Source organism: Pelodiscus sinensis, chromosome 3 (genome assembly GCF_049634645.1).
Source record: "Pelodiscus sinensis isolate JC-2024 chromosome 3, ASM4963464v1, whole genome shotgun sequence".
Taxonomy (NCBI): domain Eukaryota; kingdom Metazoa; phylum Chordata; order Testudines; family Trionychidae; genus Pelodiscus; species Pelodiscus sinensis.
In genome coordinates, this window is record NC_134713.1 from 59633969 (window position 1) to 59655161 (window position 21193).

Below are 21193 nucleotides of genomic sequence, written 5' to 3' on the forward strand. Positions count from 1 at the left end.
CTTCCCCCAGCATGACTTTCATATTAGGGATGTGCAGATGCCACTGTGTATCATGGAGGGATGAGGTCTACCCCCTAATGCCATGGCTCATAAAGCCATACACCAGCTACCTGGAACCCAGGAGGGACCAATTCAATGCCCACCGCAGCCGGGCCCAAATGCACCTTCAGGCATGGTTCAGGGGCCTCCTGACCTGCCTCCATGTGGAGGAGGACAATAGCCCTAAGGTGGTTTCAGCCTGTTGTGTTCTCCACAACAATGTTGAGAGGAAGGGGGAGGCCTTCCTACCTAGGTTGGGGGCAGTAGCCGGCTAGGAAGGAAGGGCCTTTGAGCAGCCATGCACAGTTACAATCCACCAGACCCATCAGGGCCACATCTGGGAGGCCGTGAGGGAGAGTTTCTCTCAAGGAACCCAATAACTCTCCCCAGGGCCTTCCCACTAGGGGTCTGTGCCTTGCTCCACTATGTCTTTCCCACAACAACCCCTTTCTTCCCCCCTTCGCTGTACTCTCAATAAACACACCAGTGTTGAGTTGAAAAAAAAATTATTATAAAAAAATAATACAGAGGAAGTGGGGAGGAGGGGGGCTGAGAACCTGGATGGGGGCAGGGAGGCTCAGGGCTGGGAGTGGCATGTGGTGCATCTGGAAGTGCCTTCTTGGGTCCGGGGACCTCGGGTGGGTGGGGCCAGGTATGGCAGGAAGGGCAGAGGGAGGGGGAAGAGGCATAGAGGGGAGGTTGTGGGGTCAGGAACAGGACGGCAGCCAGGTGTGCCATCATTTCTCGGATAGTGGCACAAATGTTGCCGCCCTGACGTGTAAGCTGGTCCCACATGCGGGTCCGCCACTGGGCATCATCCCAGACCTTCTGGGACAGGGTTTGCTGCATGTCATTAAGGATGGCCACACACTCCCTCATGAGGTGCTCATGGACCCTCCTGCGCTTGCAGCTCCCCCAGGGTCAGGCGGCTGCCTCTGATGGCGTGTCTTGCCCCTCAGCGACGGCTGGTCTGGCTGTGGAGAATAAAAAGGAGGGCAAGGTGGTCAGTCATCCTTGCAGACACTGTCCCTGAAGTCATGCCCTCCTTTGTAAGCTGCGAGCACCAGTCCTTGGGCCAGAGGATGGGGAGGTCCCAGGAGCAAGGCCATGTGTAGCCTGCACAGTGGGCCTTGCCTCACAGGGGCCTTGTGGTGCCCAGAGGACCATGCTTCTGTCTCCCTCCCGCTTCGGACAAGCAGGCAAGGGAAGTGTCCATCCACACTGGGATCCCATGGGCAGGAGATGGGTCTGGTGCAGCCTGGCCTACCATGGGGCCCCTCACACACACCTGTGCCTGGTATCGCTGTCTGTGGGAGCAAGTGGTGCCTCGCGCGTGCAGGCATTGCTGTATGCGGCACTCCTCAGTCTGTGTGGGGTCGTGCCTGCACCCTTGTTCCCAGGGCCGGCCCGAGCCCTTTTAGCGCCCTGGGCCCAGGCATGTGGCACCGCCCCCAGGGCACGCAGTGCATGCGCTGCCCAGCCTGGCCCAGCCAGCACTGCTGGCACGCACACCAGGCCATGCAGGGCCCTGCGGCCATGGGGGGAAGGGTGCTGCTGGCCAGCACCACGGGGCCGGCGCTGCGGGAACCAGGCGTGAGGTGCCTGATGGCAGCTGTAAGGGATGCCGCACGCCCCTTACAGCTGCCATCAGGCGCCCCCCATCAGTTGGCGCCCTAGGCAGCTGCCTGGCTCGCCCATGCCTCTGTCCAGCCCTGCTTGTGCCCAGCCTGCTTCCAGCAGTGGCTAGTGGTGGGAGGGCATCTGCCCCGGGGATCAGACATGTGTGTGGCCTCCCCCAAGCCTGTGAGCAGGAGCCTGGGGGTGCTCCAGGAATGCCTCCTGAGGCCGCGTGGCATATACGGGCACTGCACATACTTCCATGTGCATGGACTGCAGCATGATGTCCAGGCCAAGCGATGATTGCACCACGTCCCCTCTGCATCTGCCTCCCCTGCCTAGGGTTGCCAGGTGTCCAGTTTTGAACCGGACAGTCCAGTATTTCTGTTCAGAAAACAAATTGAGGGAATATAATTGAGAAACTATAAATGTCCGGTATTTTTTAAATAAGATGTAATTTAGACTGTGATGTAATGTCGTGTGTGTCTGGTATTTTTGTTGAAACCATCTGGCAACCCTACCCCTACCCTGTGTCTGAGAAACAGCACTCACCTGATGTTCCCTCCCCCCCATCAGAGGATGCCTGAGAGATCTCCAGGGCCTGGGATACTGGCTCCAGGGTGAGGGTGCATGGTGTTCGCTGCCCTTGGCTGGTGCTCCCTGTGAGGACTGGGAGGGTGGGGCAGTTTTAGGGGGCTTGTGGCTGGGCCATGGGTCCAAATGCCTGTTGCAGTCAGAGCTGCATGGTGAGGTGCAGCTCCCATGGCCGGCTTGCTGCCACAAGGCTTGTCCCGGATGCCTGCAGCTTTAAAAGCTGGCAGGAGACAGGAACTATAGTTTGGACGGCGTGGCCACCAGGGCACCTGTGTTATTTCCTGGAGGCCTCTTTTTTCAAAAGAACTCTCTCGTCTGCGTCCACACACGCCTTTTTCCAAAAAAAGCTTTTTTGGGAAAAGGCTTCTTCCTCATAGAAAGAGGTTTACCGCTGTCAGAAAAACCTGTCCTCTTTTCGACAGCAGTGTGGATGCAAGTATTGTTTTTCTGGAAAAAACGGCCATTTTTCCAGAAAAACACTGCACTGTAGACATGCCCATAGATAATCAAATGTGTTAAAGAACTAAAACAATTTGTTCATTGGTAAAACTCACATTTCCCCATAGTCTGACCCATACAGGGCCAGATTAGGGGGAGGGGGCGCCTGATGGCAGCTGTAAGGTGCACAGTGCACCGGGGGCAGGGCTGCACATGCTCCATGCACCCGGGGGCAGAGCCGCGCATGTGTTGCGTGCCCGCTGCCTGGGATGCAGAAATGGCTCGAGCCGGCCCTGGACCCATATTAGAGTTTATTCTCAAAAGTAGTGTTTAAAACCAGTCTAGTTACATCAAAATAGTTACAAAAAAATCTGTTCTACATACTTACCTAAACTATGCTCTGTGGCAACCAGCATATTTGCCTCAACAGCAACACTGAAAAAAAAAAGTTTAACAAACCTTTTTACTGGATTCCCCTTGTTTATGACATTTATATTAAATTATAACAGTTCATACCAATCCAGGTGAACTGTTATTTAGAAAATATTTTGATTTGTCAAATCTTTATTATTCAAATCCAGAGTTCATTTTGAGTTGTGTATTGCTATTGGTACTGTAGTGGTTATTATCAAAGCAGAATATATTTGTATTACACAGACTGACAGTTATAGCAGCCTACTCAGTCACATCATTGTGAATTAGGGGGGTTCAGCAAAGTTTTTATCTAGATTCTTGCACTTCTCTACACAGACTTTTATAAGTGTCAGAAGACTAGCAGCAAGACAGGAACACCTCCCCGTTTGATATTTTATAAGCTTGCTGACACAATGCAGTACCTACAACATACTATGATACTGTATTTCATGTCACCCTTGTCTTCTAAAGGCCATCTACGGACAACAGGGAAAGGAGCATTCATGCTGTTAAAGGAATACCTCATTATAGCAGCTTGGTAATTTGAACATTTGCTGTGTTAGTATTAATCTGCTTTGTTCAGTGACAGTGATTTAAGGAAAGTATGCAATTCCAAATGCTGCATGCTCTCCATATCCAAGCTGTGTGCACTCTCATGCTGTGATAATGGCGACCATTCAAAACACCATTGATTGTGATGCTTTGATAGTCACAAGGATAAAAGTCCTGCATTCACACATCTTTTGCCAAGGACACCAAGGAACGACAGTGCAGCTTGGTGAATTTCATATCTGCATATCATCCTTCAACCAAATTTGTTGAAGTTTAGTATACAGGCAGTCCCCAAGTTATGCGGATCCGACTTATGTCGGATCCGCAGTTATGAACGGGGTTTGCTCCGCGTCTCCCTGGTCTGCTGGGGAGCACACGGGCAGCGGACAGCCCAGACGCGCCGCGGCTGTCCCGCTGCCAGCGTCCTCAGAGGCTTTGCTCCCCGTCTCCCTGGTCTGCTGGTCTCCAGCAGACCATGGAGATGCGGAGCAAAGCCACAGAGGACCCGGGCGGCGGGACCGCGGTGCATCTCGGTCCGCCGCCCGCGTCTCCCTGGTCTGCTGGGGGGGGGGGGGGGGGCGGGCGCAGCTAGTACTCCCCCCCCCCCCCCAGCAGACCAGGCTTTTCTCCGGATGCCTGTGGTAGAGCAGCTGGGGCGCTGCCAGTTGGTCCCGCAGCGCCGCTCTGGGCTCTACTGGACCAACCCGGCAGCACCCCAGCTGCTCTGCCCCAGCAGTCCCCAAGTCAGCCGCTGCTGAAACTGACCAGCTCTGACTCCAGGAAGCCCGAGGCAGAGTTGCTCTGCCCCGGGCTTCCTGGAATCAGCCGCTGATCAGTTTCAGCAGCAGCTGACTTGGGGACGCCTGGGGTTCTTAAGTTGAATCTGTATGTAAGTCGGAACTGGCGTCCAGATTCAGCCTGTTGAAACTGATCAGAGGCTGATTGCAGGAAGCCCGGGGCAGAGCAACTCTGCCTCAGGCTTCCTGTAGTCAGCCGCTGGTCACTTTCAGCAGTGGCTGAATCTGGACGCCAGTTCCGACTTACATACAGATTCAACTTAAGAACAAACCTACAGTCCTTATCTTGTACGTAACCCGGGGACTGCCTGTATATTGCTTGGTCAAAAGACTAAATAATATTCTGCGATGTGGCTCTGCAGCATTATTTCATTTGTATGTGCTGTGCACGGAGTTCCTCCCTCTCCTTCTTTAAAAAAAAAAAAAATACACAACCAACCCCAATATGGTCCCCAGACAAGATTTGCTGAAGCTTTCTTTACAAAGCCAAGAATAACCTTTAACAAACTGTAGCTAAGTATGACTAGTGAAATACCTAATTACTTCGCAGTCAGATTCACAATGTTCCAGTTTTTTAGCAGGGACAACACTTTAGCTCAGGGATGGCCAACCCGCGGTTAATGAGCCACATGCGGCTCACGAAGAAAAAAATTGCAGCTCCTGACAGAACTGGAACGGAACCACTCAGGTCAGCCACTCTTACGGCCAGGACGCTCTGAGCTGCATGGGTGCTCACGGCCTGTGCCGTTCCACTCACAGCTCCAGCGCACTACATCAAATCCTGCACTTACAGGCCGGGTCACACACAGCATCCCAGCCTGCATGTGTAGCAGCCAGCTGCTGAGCGCAAGCAGCAGCAGCGGCTCCAGGTGCTGCAGCAGTGGCTCCAGGACCTGGACATAAAGTTAGTGGGGGAGGGGTTAGGGTTAGAGCGGGGAGGGGAGATGTCTGACTCTGAGGAAGGGAAAGGAAGGGGAGGAGGGGGGGGGTTGAGGGGAGTGCGAACTGCATGCCGGCCACTCAATGCACGCACCCCAACACCTGGAGGGAAACACGCGGCTGTAGTGGCAGCTCCACCTCCAGGATCAAGATTTAGGTTATAGCCGGAGTGGGGGGGGGGGGGAGGAGGGAAGGATTTGGTATAGAGGATGGCTGGTTCCTGGCTCTGGTGGGGGATTGGGTTGGGGGTGCCTGGCTCTGGGGAAGGGGAGGGGGACTGGGTAAGAGCAGGGGGGTGCCTGGGGGAGGGGAGGAGCAGCCAGTGTACTTCCTGAGACTCGGGATCCCCAGGTACCGGGCCCAGCTGTCTGTCCCCTCCTTCTGGCCAGACCCCCACCCCCACAAGTATCCTGCCCCAGTACGTACCAGCACCCTGCTCCCTGCCTGCACCAGCACAGGTGGGGCCACATTAGTGAGGCTTGGGGGGTTTGGAGCGGTTGTTTTTTTGCATCTCACTTGTGTGGACCCGACTGACTTTTCTGTGGGTCAGTGACCCCTGACTCAAAACAGGTTCCCTGCCCTTCTCATAAATAAAGACAAGGCTGAAACATTTTGGCTGTGTCTACACTGGCACCCTTTTACGTAAAAGGGATGCTAATGAGACACTTCGGAATTGCAAATGCCGCGGGGGATTTAAATATCCCCCGCAGCATTTGCATGAACATGGCTGCCGCTTTTTTCCGGCTCGGGCTTTTGCTGGAGAAAAGCGCCAGTCTAGACGGGATCTTGCGGAAAATAAGCCCTTTTCCGGAAGATCCCTTATTCCTACTTGAAAGGAATTCCCGCACACTGCAAATCTGTGTCCTGAGCCCATCATACTCCCAGCCCTGATCCCCTCATGCACCCCAGCCCAAACTCCTGCACCCTCACAGCCACAAGCCGGCAGCTTGCTCAGCACCCCAACCCTTCACTGGAGCCCAACATTCTCCAGCCTGGAGCCCCCTTCCTGAGCCAGCATCCTCTTTTCTACTTCCTCCTGCACCCAAATTCCCTCCCAGAGCTTGCACCTCTCACCCCTTTCCCGTGCTTTTTTTGTGAGCCACAATAGCAGTGGAGACAGCATGAAGAGCCAGGGCAAAGTAGTTGAGCCAAAAAAAGGTCAATGGCTTTTCCCCAGGTCTTTGCGGCTCTGCTTTATTTGGGGGGGGGGGGGGGGGCAGGAGGAAGGAGGGCTCAACAATTTTGCCCCAGCCCTTCACACTGTCTCCACTGCTATTGTGGCTCTTCATCTGGAACAGGTTGGCCACCCTGCTTCAGACAATCCTGTCAAGTGTCTGTCAATCCAAAGCAAAGAGCTTTTGGTATCTGTTTTCACCCATTAGATAAAGTAAACAATGTCTTGGCAAAGTGGTTCCAGTGTAAGGTACTCATCATCTGCAAAATCAACATAGCTTTTCAGAACCACCCTGCCTCTGATGCTTGAATAATCCAGGCCAAACAGTGAGGTTTAACTAGCGCAACCAACTTTACAGCAGCCACAGGTAAGTCAACTAACATTGGGGGCCAGGAACAACTCATCCAAGATGTCATACAATGTGCTCTTGATAATCAGGGCGGCATTGAACATAATAGCATAGTCAATAAACCGATAAGCAAAAGCTTATAGGTTAATGCTATAGACTACATTTATTTCCCTCACCCCCTCTCCCTGCCAGTACATTTTTTAGCAGCCTGGCTTAGTCCTGGTTTGCGACAGGTCTGAGACATAATCTGCTGTGGCTCTGCATTTAAAGTATATTAGGAGCTGGGAGGGCAGGCAGCCTGGCTCAGTTCCAGCTCACACTGGGTCCGGGACCTGTCCCCATTTCAACTCTGCATTTCAAGTGTATTAAGAACCAACCAGGCGGGCAGGTAGCCCAGCTCAGTTCCGGCTCACACTGGGTCCAGGAGCTCAGACCTCCCATAAACAGGGACTGCTGCCACGCCCCACTGTTGCCTCTCTCAGAAGCAGTGGCACAGGGTGACAGGCAGTTGGTCTGCGCTGCTGCTTCTGATACAGTAGCTGCTGGCCCCACCCCCAGGGACTATAGACTAGTTGACTAATCAATAAAATTTTAATGAGGTTACTTGACTATTCAGTTAACCGATATTTAACATCCCTAATTGTACAGAGTGCTAACTGATTCATATCATGAACTGGTGTCCTTACTGTCAACCTACTGGATGGTAGATCAGCTTGTAACAGATTGAATTTGCTCGTCTTTGTTAAGAGCTAGTTCTGTATCCAGGGGTACTGGAACAATTTGTACAATGATGTGCTGAGAGCCACTGAACCAACCAGTAAACCCTGTGTATTAAGGAAACCACTTCAAGCCACTGGGTTCAGCTGCACCCCTCATGCCCCTAGTTCCAGCACCTGTGCTTGTATCTCTTCATGCCGCCAAGACTATGTCTACACTAAAGGGGCTTTCTTAGAAAAAGGTACGCAAATCGCACTCCGCAATTTGCATACCTTTTTCCGATTGTTTTTTCTACACTGGGCCAAATTTCAGAAAAAAACACTCTTTCGAAAGAGTGCTTCTGCTCTTCCGCAAAAAAAAAAAAAAAAAAAAAGTGGAAGAGCAGATGTGACAGAGTTTTTCTGGGATACCTGGAAAAACCCCATAGTCTAGACATAGCCCAATTGAGAAAGAAATCTATTAATAATCCTACATGTTCACAGTTTGTCAATGTACATCATATCACTAACATTCTTGCAGCATGAGGTACAGAGGAAAGTGGAAGAAAAGTAATCTTTTACAGGATGTTTCAGTCTGTCAATTCTAATATAAAAAAAATGCATGATTTCTAAAGATAGGGTTCTCCACTGGAACACTGATTGTAATCATAAAGAGTCTTGCTACATTTTAAATTTATATTTACTGTTGTGTTTTAGATTTACTACAAACTTAAAACCTTAGAAAATGCTGTGATGTTTAAATTTTCATTTGTCTCTACCAGGACTGTGCCTAAATGATCAAGAAGATATCTTCCTATACAGTATCAGAGGGGTAGCTGTGTTAGTCTGGATCTGCAAAAGCGACAAGGAGTCCTGTGGCACCTTGTAGACTACCAGATGTATTGGAGCATAAGCTTTCGTGGGCAAAGACCCACTTCATCAGACATCTGACAAAGTGGGTCTTTGCCCATGAAAGCTTATGGTCCAATACATCTGGTAGTCTATAAGGTGCCACGGGACTCCTTGTCGCTTTTGCCTATACAGTATTTCTCTCACCTGTAATTTGAAGCTGCAAATTGTTTTAGACACTCATTGAAAATTTGGGAATGTCCTGTTACCTGCAACATATATGAGGAGCAGCTGGTGGATACCAGCAAGACAGAAAATTGTGTAGGCTTTGCTGCATGGTTGCGCAGCATAAGTATGCTTATCTTAAGACTGTATAGTCTCTTAACATGTTTTTATGATACTGCGCTGCAACTGCCACACAGTCTTCTCCTTGTATTGAATGAAAACACTCTGAGCCTTTCAATTCTCTAGCTCTTTTTAACTTTCCTGAATCTAAGGGTGTTTTCCTAAAGCAAGTCAAAGGTGTGCAACTAGTGCTGAAAGAGGTAGGATGAATCACTTTATTTCCCCTGTAATATTGACTGCTGAACACAGTATTTTCTTGTACTCTACACTTTTGGTCTATAAAAGACCTATAATGGTTGGGGTAGAAGCCTGCACCATTAGAAAAAGTCAGATGCTTTTGGTGGGTGCTGTTAAAATTGTTCAGCAATGTATGTGTTATAAATATGCTTCAGTACATTCATGGCATTTAAACTGCCTGAAATATAAATGTTTGAATGGACTCCTTGATTGGACCTAGATGCATCTAAAAATGCAAACCAGTTACAAAAGTGGTTTTCTTGCAACTCTTAGGGTGCATCTAGACAGCATCCCTCTGTTGGAATAAGCTACGCAATTTGCATTATGCAGAAGCCGGCCAATGGGATTGTTCTGGGGGCAGGAGTAATTCTTAAAGCTTCCCCTGCCCCTCTGGTCTCAGTTTTTAAAGTGAAGCTTCCCCGCAGCCACATTTGAGTGGCGGGCGGGTGGGGCGAGGCAAGCGGGGAGCCTGCCTCACGCTCCCTGCAGAGTCCATGGGCCAGATCTAGTGGCTTGGAGTGCCAGATCCGTCCAATGGGCTGTATTTTGCCCAGGCCTGGTTCTATATGCATACATGTGTTAACCGGTCAACTTCAAAGCCTCCAAACTTTACTGTGGTCTTTTTAGGTCAGTGGTTCCCCACCTTTTTTATACCACAAACCCACCCACAAACTTTTGGCAGACTGGCAAAAGTTTATTTGCATATTCACAAACAGCCAGCTTCAGATGTAGCTGCCACCCGCCACAGGGTAGCTACGAAAGCTGAAGCTGGCTGCTGTGTGGTGGCTCAGGGGGCCTGGATGTACCCCAACCCTGGCCCCAGAGCCTCCATGAACATTTGGCTTCAGCTCTGGCAGCTGCCAGTCACACACCCAGGGTATACCCCAGCCCCAGCCCTGGAGCAGCCAGCACGGGCATTGCCTGACAATGTGCCACAGCCTGGCAGCCAGCAGTTTGCAGCTTGGCACCAGTGGTTGGGAAAACACTGCTTTAGGTGATGCAAGTGGTTGGCTTAATAATGGGTTAACTTTTCTATTCTTGCACACTGGAGGCTGAAGAGTAAAAAAAGTTGGGTGGGGGGAGGGAGTGAAATTACGTCTTGCAAATCTATAGAGTTGACAGTGTTAGTAGTTGTGCTTGTAATAGCCTATAAATATTAATTGTTGTTGCTAGAAAAATGTTGTCGTGTTAGATACAAGCACCTGGACTTTATTTTGTTTGAAATTAAATGTATTATCCGTAGAGACATCAAAATCTCTCCTTCAGATGTAAAAATTAGTCTAGTTTAGTTATATTATAATGATGGAATAAGAACTAAGTGTCAGAGCCTAAATAAAATACAATCTCAGCAGTAAGCAAACACCTTTTTACTCACTTGAGATACCATTTACAGAATCCTAAATGGACACCTTTTTATAGTTGCAAAAAAATGAGCCATGGACATAAAACAGATATCTGTAAATTTGCAGGGCTCTAGCCATTTATGGTCTTAAATCTATGAATAGCTCCTGTAGCATACGTTGTAGCACTACACTACACCAAATTAACTGTTCTCGGACTTAGCTGCCTGATTCTTCAGAGAAAACATTGCAGTTTCTCTCCAATATCTGACCAGCCACATTCTTTCCCATAGGCATCAGGCGAAAGCCCACCCCGGGAAGGCAAGCTCCAGCCCCGCCCCTTCTGCCCGAGGCCCCGCCCCTGGAGCCAAGGTTCTCCCATTCCCAGCCCAATCCTTCCTGGCCATATCCCGGCCCTCCCGATTGCTGGGGAAGGGGGTGGGGGACCAGGCTGCCATGCTGTGGCCCTAGCTTTCCCAGCAGTGGCCCAAGCGTAAGGCAGCTGGGCGTGTAGGCAGTTTTGGGAAGGCTGTGCCTTCTGTTGCCTACATTACTAACCACCCATGCTCTTTTCCCTATTACTATAGCTTGCTTCATTAAAGCTGGCTGCTGATGTCCAAGTATGTTCAGCATGGGACTGACACAGGAGGTCTCTGTTATTCTCAGTCCTGCCACCAACTCACTGTATGTGTTTGGGCAAGTTGCTTAATTGCTCCATGCCTCAGTTTTCCCATTTGTAAAGCGAGGGGAGATTGTTTAAAAACTTTAAGGAAAGTGCTAATACCATTTGTTTTATGAGGTTATGAAGCCAGAGGTGGAGGTAAAAGCTGAAAATTTAGCCAACACTATTTACCACACAGACCATTTCATCCACAGGCCACAAAGCACGTAAAACAACAACAACGTCCTGCCAAATTGTTTAAAGACCATATTAAACTAAAAACTGTATCTTTATCCTTTCCTGTCAATCAAAGCCAGCCAAGTTAAGAAAGAGGGGAGAGAGAGACACAAATAACTACTAATGCCCAAACAAATCCCACATCTCTCAGACCAATACCATTGATAAGATATGTCAGCCGAATTTTTTTTTTCTGAAAAAGATGGCTAGTTAATAAAATAGAAGATTTGATGGAAGTCCCTTCTCAGTTTTAAGTGTAGCAACTTTAGTGCAATGCTATAGATAGATATGGTCCCATAAAAGAAAAAAAAAGCTATTTCCACAACCAATTGTTTTTCCTCTATATATGTTCTAATTCTGACTGCACAATCATCCACATATACTAATTTTCTCATCACCTGTCTGATTTTTCAGTGTGGATGAAGACTAAAATCCAGAGGGCGTAGCTACGGATTGCATTTTACTTTACAAATACAGATTCGTGGCATTCTTCCCTCCCCTCCTCATCACCACAGAAGGAAGGTCACATTAAAGTCACAGTTCCTATAGTCAGCAGCTCTGCAAATTTCTGTACTAAACTATCTACTGCTTTTTATCTTGACACTTAAAGCACATTGAAATTAGGCCAACTAACAAGTAGTCACACTTTAATTATCTGGTTTATTCTGGATTCACTAAGAGTATGCATAATTTTTATTGATTGAACTGATTCCCAATTGTTGATATAATAATCCCAGTTTTAAAGGAATATTTAGAGGACGGGGTAGGGATGGTGCCACTGGAGCCAGGACTACCCTAGATATGCCACACACGCAGTATAGGACACTACTAACTTGGGGTATGTCTACACTACAATGTTAGTTCGAACTAACGGACGTTAGTTCGAACTAACATTCATAGGCGCTACACTAGCGCTCCGCTAGTTCGAATTTGAATCGAACTAGCGGAGCGCTTAGTTCGAACTAGGAAAACCTCATTTCATGAGGATTAAGCCTAGTTCGAACTTACTAGTTCGAATTAAGGGGTGTGTAGCCCCTTAATTCGAACTAGTGGGAGGCTAGCCCTCCCCAGGTTTCCCTGGTGGCCACTCTGGCCAACACCAGGGAAACTCTATTGCCCCCCTCCCAGCCCCGGACCCCTTAAAGGGGCACGGGCTGGCTACAGTGCCCGTGCCAGGTGCAAGCCTGCCAGCACCCAGACAGCAGACCCTGCACCTGGCACAGCACAGAGCCACCCACCCGATGTCCCCCAGCCCACCTCCTCTTCCCGGGACCAGGCTGGCGGCTCCCGGGAGCTTGCCCGGGACCGCAAGAGGCGGGCACTTTCCTGGGCTAGTGCGGACATCGTGGACCTCGTCCACAGGAGAGCTGTCAGCCTGGCCACCCAGGAACAGGTGTGCATGATAATCAAGGGGGTCCACTGAGACCCCCTACCCTGAGCCCTGAGCTTACAATGGCCGTCCTGGGTCAGACCAAAGGTCCATCTAGCAGCCAACAGCAGCCGACAGCAGCCAACCCTAGGGACCCTGGAGGGGATGGACCGAAGACAGTGACCAAGCCATTTGTCTCGTGCCATCCCTCTCCAGTCTTCCACAAACTTTGGGCAGGGACACCACTCCTACCCCCTGGCTAATAGCACTCCATGGACCCAGCCTCCATGACTTGATCTCACTTCACTTTAAACTCTGTTCTAGTTCTAGCCTTCACAGCCTCCTGCAGCAAGGAGTTCCACAGGTTGACTATTTGCTTTGTGAAGAACAACTTTCTCTTACTAGTTTGAAGCCTGCTACCCATTCCTTTCCTTTGGTGTCCTCTAGTCCTTCTTTATGGGAACTCATGAAGAACTTTTCTGAATGCACCCTCTCCACCCAACCCCTGCTTTTAGAGACCTCTATCCTGTCCCCGCTCCATCTCCTCTTTTCTACGCTGAACAGTCCCAGTCTCTGTAGCCTTTCTTCATCTGGGACCTGTACCCAACCCCTGATCATGTTAGGCTGGGAGAGGGGAGGGCAACTTTCTCTTCCCCTCTCCCACCTCCTTTTCCCAGTCTCCCCCAGTTTTGTTCAATAAAGACAGTCAATGTTGGAAGAAACGTTATCTTTATTTTGTACATCAGGAAGGGGGGCTAAGGAGGTGTAAGTGGAAGGAGGTGAGGGAGGAATGGGGTACGAGCCCCCGATGGGGAGGACTGGGCTGGCTCTGCGGGCTTCTGGGGGTGGAAGCTCTCCTGCAGCCCCCCAATTGCCCCCTCTCCCCAGATGGCAGCCTGCGGCAAGTGCAGCCGGTCTGATGGCCGAGTGCTGCGATGTGCCCAGTGTGGGCACTCCGGGCACTCCAAGCCAGGACTGGTTTTCAAGCAGGGCACCCCTGAGAACTGTCTGTCCGGGGTGGGGGTCGGGACCCTTTAAGTACAGCTCTCAGCTAGCCTGAGACAGCAGCTCCACGCTCTAAGTCCTCCTCTGATGCCCTGCCGGCACTGCTTCCGGCCATCCTTAACCCCAGTTCAGGGTCCACTCAATGTGGACATGCTAGTTCGAATTAGCAAAACGCTAATTCGAACTAGTTTTTAGTTCTAGACTCGTTAGTTCGAATTAGCTTAGTTTGAATTAACTAATTTGAACTAAGTTAGTTCGAATTAGTGCTGTAGTGTAGACGTACCCTTGGGGAACAACACAATTTACATATGCTTAAGGAAAGCCCTTCTCTGTTGAAACACGAATCACTTTCTAGTTGACTCCCCAAATGATAAGTCTTCTAGAAAGATTTTAGCACTAAAAAAATTGCATTAGGATGACATGCATCAGAAATATTGACACTCTGCCAGGCTTGCACCCAGAACAAGATTCTTCTCACATCCTGTGAAAACAGCAAGACCTCTGCTTTTAAATTATCTGAAATAATTTCCTTTGAAGTCTGATGTCTGTTATATAATGTTGTGGTCAATCATGGCTATTACCAGACTCCTAAAATAATTAAGATTAAAAAAATGCATTCTGGGGTCTGTTACATCCTTATGCAAAATTTGTGCCTATTAAAGTTTTGGTATGCAGAAACTACAGCTCACTGTTAATGTCCACAAGTTATGAGTTTGTGCCCATTAATTTACAACACTGAAGTACCCTGCGCAACAGTGGAAAAGTAGAAAAAAGATGAAAGTATAAGTGGAGAAGTTCTCAGTTATAGTTTTGTTTTTAGCCATTTTATTTTCAAACAATAGTGATAAATACCAACATACAGTCTCTGCTCTTCATTCTACATACTCTTAATAAATATTATGCAGTCAAGTAATCCTATGCAGTTCCCATAAATCAGCATTTGTAGCAGTACCTATTAAAATGCAGTAGTGTTCTTTAACATTTATTTATACTACTAGCTACAGCCAAATGAATCAATAGCGTCTTCAGACATTCATAAGTATTAACTTCATATCACAGAAACCATTAAACAATATGTTTTGGTATTTCAAACATTAATGAGGTCAATAAATGGAATGTTTACCTACATTTTTCAGCTGTTGCTAATTTGAAAGGTGCTTTGGGCAGAAAAGCCTTTAAACAAACTGTTTCAGCCACCTAGGAACAGTTAGCCCCTTCCACCTGCTAGCTAGGCCTAGGCAGGTAAATATCCCCTAAGACAGTCAGTCCATCCCCTGTATGATGTAACTAACAGACTCAGAGATTTGCTAAATCACAGTAAGAACCAAGTAGAAGCCTAATTAGCAGTTCTGGTAGATAGTATTTAAAAGTGTTTCCCCAAACATAGCAAAGAGTCTCTTTGCAATTAATCCACTTTGTAGGTTTTTATTTTGCCATTTGAGCTATTGATTTTCCCATAGCTTAGTCCATCCAGCTGCTTCTCTCTTCATATTTCCTAAACAATTCACTGCTGAGTGGACATAAAGCATGGAATGTTTCAGACCCAAAGGTGAAATTTGTAGACAGGGTCATCCTGAGGGAAACATTGCGCATGAATCCCTCCCCCCTCTCCACACACACACGCTGCTGCAGGCCCCAACCCTGCCCCCACTCCATCCGTCCTAGGGCTTTACAGGGTCCTGGCACAGTAGCAGCAGCCACCCTACACACACAGGCAGACTAGCAGACTGCTCCACCCTGCCATCCCCCAGCCCTCTTTATCCACTTTTCTGTAGCAGGCCCCCATAATCTCCAGGTCTCTCCTGTCCATAGGATGGTTGGGGCAGACACCATGGGGCCCCCAAAAATGCGAGATCTGGGGGTGGCCACCCTTATTCATCCTATGAATGGGTTGGCTCTGTTTGCAGAACTGTAAACAAATAAAGAAGGGAGTTAACCTGAAGACTAGTATGTGTATAGGGGTATGTCTATAGGGAATTATGGACCCAAATGCTGCAATAAGGCAAATACCCAGCTCTCTCCATTCCCCACTAATAATCTCATGAAGTGGTCCTAATTCTTGGCAGAAAGCAGCACCTGGATGGAAGGTAGCATGCTTACCTTTAACACTTTACTTGGGTGTGTAGAAGAAAATATTAGTGGTGGCTAGAGCTCCACAACCAGATTCCTTTAACACCTATCCTCAAAGAGGCTCAGATGCCTTCTGGGCACTTGAATAAATAAGCTGCAGATGAAAGAATGCATTTTAGAAGCATGTCTGGAACCTATAGTGTAAGATGGATTGATGTAACCTACTATATTTGGGAATGAGTAATTTGCTTTTAAAGAAATTACATTAATCCAGAATGCAATAGCACATATCTTTGCAAAGCAAGAGCCAGTTGGAACACCATAGGGTGGAAGGGGAGAAGAGAAATTATAAAAACACACACACACCCAACACGCACATACTATTTTTCCTGTCTTCATTGACATTTTCCTCAAAAGAAATTTTCTTACTTGTGAGGATGACTGTGCATTATCTTGTGTTCCCTTCACTATACTAGTTTCCCTGTAACACAAAGTCAACTTCTACATTCCTGCTCATTTTTAAGTCCTTGTGTGAAATTGGCCCAAGCTACCTTAGGCTATGTCTAGACCACTTAGTTTTTGGGGGGTTTTTTTGGAAAAAAGTAGCCTTTTTTCGAAAAAAAAACTTCATCTGCATCTAGACTGCCATCGAGTTCTTTCGAAATTAAATTGAAAGAATATGGTAGTTTTTTTGACAGCTGTAAAACCTTATTTTACAAGGAAGAACACCTTTTTTCAAAAGAGCTCTTTTGAAAAAAGGCATTCTTGAACACAAACAGGGCTTTCCCGAAAGAGAGTGTCCAGATTGCGTGGATGCTCTCTTTCAAAAAAGCGGATCACTTTTTCGAAAATCTTGTGGATGTCCAGATGCCCTCTTTCGAAAGAGACTTTTTTGAAAGAGATCTTTCAAAAGAGGCTTGTAGTCTAGATGTACCCTTTGTGTACAATTCCTTCTTCAAGGTCAGTTTCTCTCAACAACAGCACTTCACAAGAAGTGTCATCCTCATGAGTTAATAAAATTTTGTTTTGTGAATACAAAGAGCAGAGCTTTCTAAGGCACTATGGGACTCTTCCAGAGCAGCAATAATGGCCTCAAATCTCATCGCTGTCTGTCTTATTAATGGAGTTACGCTGTCCAGTCTGTTCTCCCGGGTGGATGGAGTGGGTGGGAGAAGGCTTTCGACAAGTCACAAAATGAGATTCACAGGGGAGCTTTCCAGAAAGAATGGATTAATGGAGTAGTCATTAATCAGCAGTTAAGACAATTCATTGGGCAGCTGGCAATGCCATCCTGCAAAATATTAGAAAGGCTCTTGCTGGCAGCTGTATACATTTGTACTGTTAGTACAGCTTACCTTATTGCCACTAGATGACACTGTTGAGACACTTGACTTCCTGTCCAGAGTTCTCCAAGGCTACTCACTAGATTAAAGTGATAGCAGCAAGATGCTTGGTGTCACTTTGGAAACATTACTCTTGAAATACGATGGCCAGAAGTGAAAATCTTTTTTAAACGCCACCTACCAAATATCAGCAACTTTTACTGCTTTGGTGCTTTATGGCAGACTATGCGATTACATCTCTGCACTTATTTTTTTAAGTGAATGTAGAACACTGCAGTGGTGATAATAAATTCCTTTTATTGAGCCTCAAATATAGAATGAGTCCAAAATGCTTTACCTTCATTTTACACATGGATCACGGAGCCACCATTACAAGGCAGTCATCTTTATTGAGGTGGAAAAGTCCTTCAACAGAAGTTTAAGGGGGAGCAATCAGAATGTTCTCCACAAAAGTACTTTGATACTTGTTCCATTTTGCACTCTACCCCCAAGGAATGTGTGTGTCTTCAGAATTTGCAATGGTGATAATTTGTTCCACCAGAGCTGGCAATTTGTAACGTTCTAGATACATTACAAAATCCATATTTTTCCATGCTCATTTGCTAAGGAAAAGTCTTCATGAGTTGAACTGAGTAAATTCACTGTAGCAGAACAGTCACAGCCTTTAGTTATCTAGTGGGCTATTGCAATCAGATTTGCAATATCGCCTACTAAAAACCAGAGTACATTCAGATTTTCATAAAGTCAGCAAATAGCTGCCCACTTCATTTTTATAGACAAGAGTACATAGTGAGAAATATCAGCCTTTTTAGTCTATTACATGACCAACAGTAACAATTTTAAATCTAGCCTTATTAGCAGTAGCTCTGGAAAGCCATCATTCTGCTCTAATCACAACTGGATATTAAATAGAGCCTTGAAATGTTTTCTAGAGAAATAGATAAAGAATCATTAATACAGTCAGAAAATGCCATCACCATATTAACAGAATTCCAGCTGCTTTCATCAAACTGTAGACCGGGGAGTGAGGAGGAAGGGTGGGAATTAAGATGCTATTCTTCCTGTCATCGAAATGAGTACAGAAAAAGGTAAGATCCCCCCCCCCCAAAAAACCCCCACACCATTAAAATGACAGCAAAAAGCTAGATATATTGTAAATGTTGTACTTCAGATTTGTTTTAAGCCATATCTATTGTGGAAACATGCATGCAACCACCTGGGATTAAAAAATGGTTAATGAATGCACACTGCAGTTCATTGTTGCTACATGTAAGCGAGCATATCACATGAGCTGCAGGCCAGGTGGGGCAGAAGGCCATATAAGCTTATTACCAGACATAATGATAGACTCACAATAAGGCTATGTCTACACTGCAGGCTTTTTGTGCAAGAACTGTTTTGCGCAAGAGCATGTCCACACCACCATGTACTTTTGTGCAAGGGATGTGCTTTTGCGCAAGAGTGTCCATGGCAGTGTGGATGCTCTCTTGCTCAAGAAATCTCTGATGGCCATTTTAGCCGTAGGGGTTTCTTGCACAAGAAACCCCTGTTGCCTGTCCACGCTGCCTTCTTGCACAAGAGTTCTTGTGCAAGAGGGCTTATTCCTCGTGTGGAGAGGAATAACTCTTGCGCAAGAAGCCCTCTGTTCCGACACCTTACTGTAAATGTACTTGTGCAAGAACTCACGTGCAGTGTAGATGCTCCGCAAGTTTTTGTGCAAGAACAGGTGTTCTTGCACAAAAAGCCTGCTGTGTAGACATAGCCTAACAGTGCTCCCAATGCCAACAAAAATGTTCCGTATCCACAACAAATTCAGCTGGAGCTGTCCACAGCAGAGTTCCAGTAAATATTTTCAAATCAGCGGAGCTGAAAAGCCTCACATACTGTTTCCTAGAGCACCTCACTTATTTCCCTTCACCCCAATTCAGAGGCCCAAGTGGGGTTGGTAGGGGGGGAGGAAGTGAGAGGCTCTGGGTAGTACATGATAATTTTCATCCCTGTCCATAGCTAAATTCACCATTAAAACTAGAGACCTTTTAAACTCAATCCCAATTTTCAGAGGTGCTGAGCACCAGCACTTCCAGGTGAAGTCAGTGGGAGTTGAAGCAGTAGGTTTACCAGGTGTTATTTCTTTGCTCTCATAGCTCTATTTTTGTAGAGCATATTAGCTAAGTATATCCAAAAGCATTTTTCATGCCAATGCTAATTAAGCAAATTTCTTGGCGTTTCTGAAAAAAATTAAAGTAAATAAAAGAACGGGAGCCAGCATCCTTAATGAGCTGACCAATGAGAAACTATTTTTACCTTCTATTGATTTCTCTTACTACAGGCTTTTCATCTCAGTGTTATCTTGCTTCGGGGCTCAGCGACACAGTAGCACAAAGGAGTTGTTATTATTCCCACCAATGCAGTTAATGATATATTAGTCTAAAATGTATATTGACCATCCCTTAAATAATAAAAAACCAATTGTCAGTGCTATTGTTTTTGCCAAAACAGACTAACACAGCTAGTTCTCAGTGAAGTGATATGCACTAGAGTCAGTCAATCACAGTAGGAACACTGAGGTTCTCAAACTATCATAGAGCATAGCTGCTCTCTAGTACCCCTTACCTCCTGAGTATGGTATTGCTTGAACTCCCTGCATTAGTTTCCTCCCCTAAGGAGAGGCTCCTTGGCTTTCCACAAACAGGTCTGTCCTGGAGATATGACTCAGCCCTTCTAATAACAAAAATCCAGTGAGAAAGACTGAAATAAGTACTACTATGTGTGGCTTCTCTTCAGGCCACTCTTTTCTCAGACCCTTTCTGAGCTACCAGAACATTAGATCTCAACCTGGTTTGCCTGGAGTACTCATGCTTTTGCTGATCCTGACTTAGAAACCTCTACAGCTTCTTGCCCACACCCTATAGCTCTGAGCATCACATTACTTGCTCTCTCAGCCCTCTTATAAGGCCCAAGTGTCCATTAACTATCACCCAACCCTTTAATTCCCTTCTGGATGGGAAAAAAGGATAATTAGTTATGGCACAGGTGGAGCTATTCCAGCTCCTCTTAAGGGTGTGTCCACACTGCAGCTGGGAAGCAAGCCTCCTTTTGCACTAGCCTGCCAAAATAGTTATGTGTCTGTTGCAACTCAAGTAGTAGTTCAGGTTCTCAAGCTAATCCAAATGGCCAAACCCCTTGATCTGAGTCTGGGTACCTTGACCAAACCTCCTGCACTGAGATGCTGCAGTGTTGGTATATCATCAAATTATTCATGGTCTTTGATATATATATATATATATATATATATATATATACACACACCCCTGCACTGCAGCATCCCAGTGCAGAAGGCTTGCACAAGGTACCCAAATAATATAGTGTGACTTAGACTCCTTGCAAAAGATAGGATACATTAAGCTTTAATAATAAAATCAGCTTAAACAAGTATATCTTAGCTTCATCAAGGACAGAAAATAATTTGATGATTCCTGGGGGCCTCTGAAGAACATCTTTTCTGGGTCCTTTTCTTTCAGCCTCCAGCTTTGAGGTGAAGTTTTATGATCACCCTTTTTCTCGTTAGCAATTTATATCCTGCTGCAATCAGGAATTTTTCCCCCAAATTCTTCTTTATGAGAAGATTTGCACCATGGCTGTGTCTAGACTGGCAAGTTTTTCTGCAAAATCATCTGCTTTTGCGGAAAAACTTGCCAACAGTCTACACGGGCCGCTTGAATTTCCGCAAAAGCACTGACAATCTCATGTAAGATTGTCAGTGCTTTTGCAGAAATACTATGCTGCTCCCGTTCGGGCAAAAGTCTTTTTCCGGGGCTTTTTTGCGGAAAAGCGCGTCTAGATTGGCCACGGACGCTTTTCCGCAAAAATGCTTTTGTGGAAAAGCATCCTGCCAATCTAGACGCGCTTTTCCGAAAATGCTTTTAACGGAAAACTTTTCCGTTAAAAGCATTTCCGGAAAATCATGCCAGTGTAGACATAGCCTATCAGTGTAAATTGTGGCCACAGGTGCTAACTTTTGCTTTTGCCAGTGGGTACTCTGCTCCTGCTGAGCCTTTTCCCTGAGCACCTCCTCCCCACTTGCGCCTCTTCCAAGAGTGGAGTGCTTGCCACTTGCTTCTTTCTACTT

At 46.8% G+C, this 21193-nt stretch overlaps 1 long non-coding RNA gene across 2 annotated transcripts; it reads right to left on the reverse strand.

Moving 5' to 3' along the window:
* Positions 1 to 581: 581 nt before the first annotated feature.
* Positions 582 to 19972, reverse strand: LOC142827597 (uncharacterized). 2 transcript variants are annotated; one of them, XR_012902285.1, is made up of 5 exons: positions 19678 to 19972; positions 15752 to 15875; positions 3077 to 3123; positions 1915 to 2040; positions 582 to 1013 (listed from the first exon to the last, which is right to left on the reverse strand). It is a non-coding gene; the product is annotated as an uncharacterized LOC142827597 (long non-coding RNA). The 2 variants fall into 2 exon arrangements; XR_012902284.1 differs by lacking the exons at positions 582 to 1013; positions 1915 to 2040; positions 3077 to 3123 and adding an exon at positions 14491 to 15560.
* Positions 19973 to 21193: the final 1221 nt, after the last annotated feature.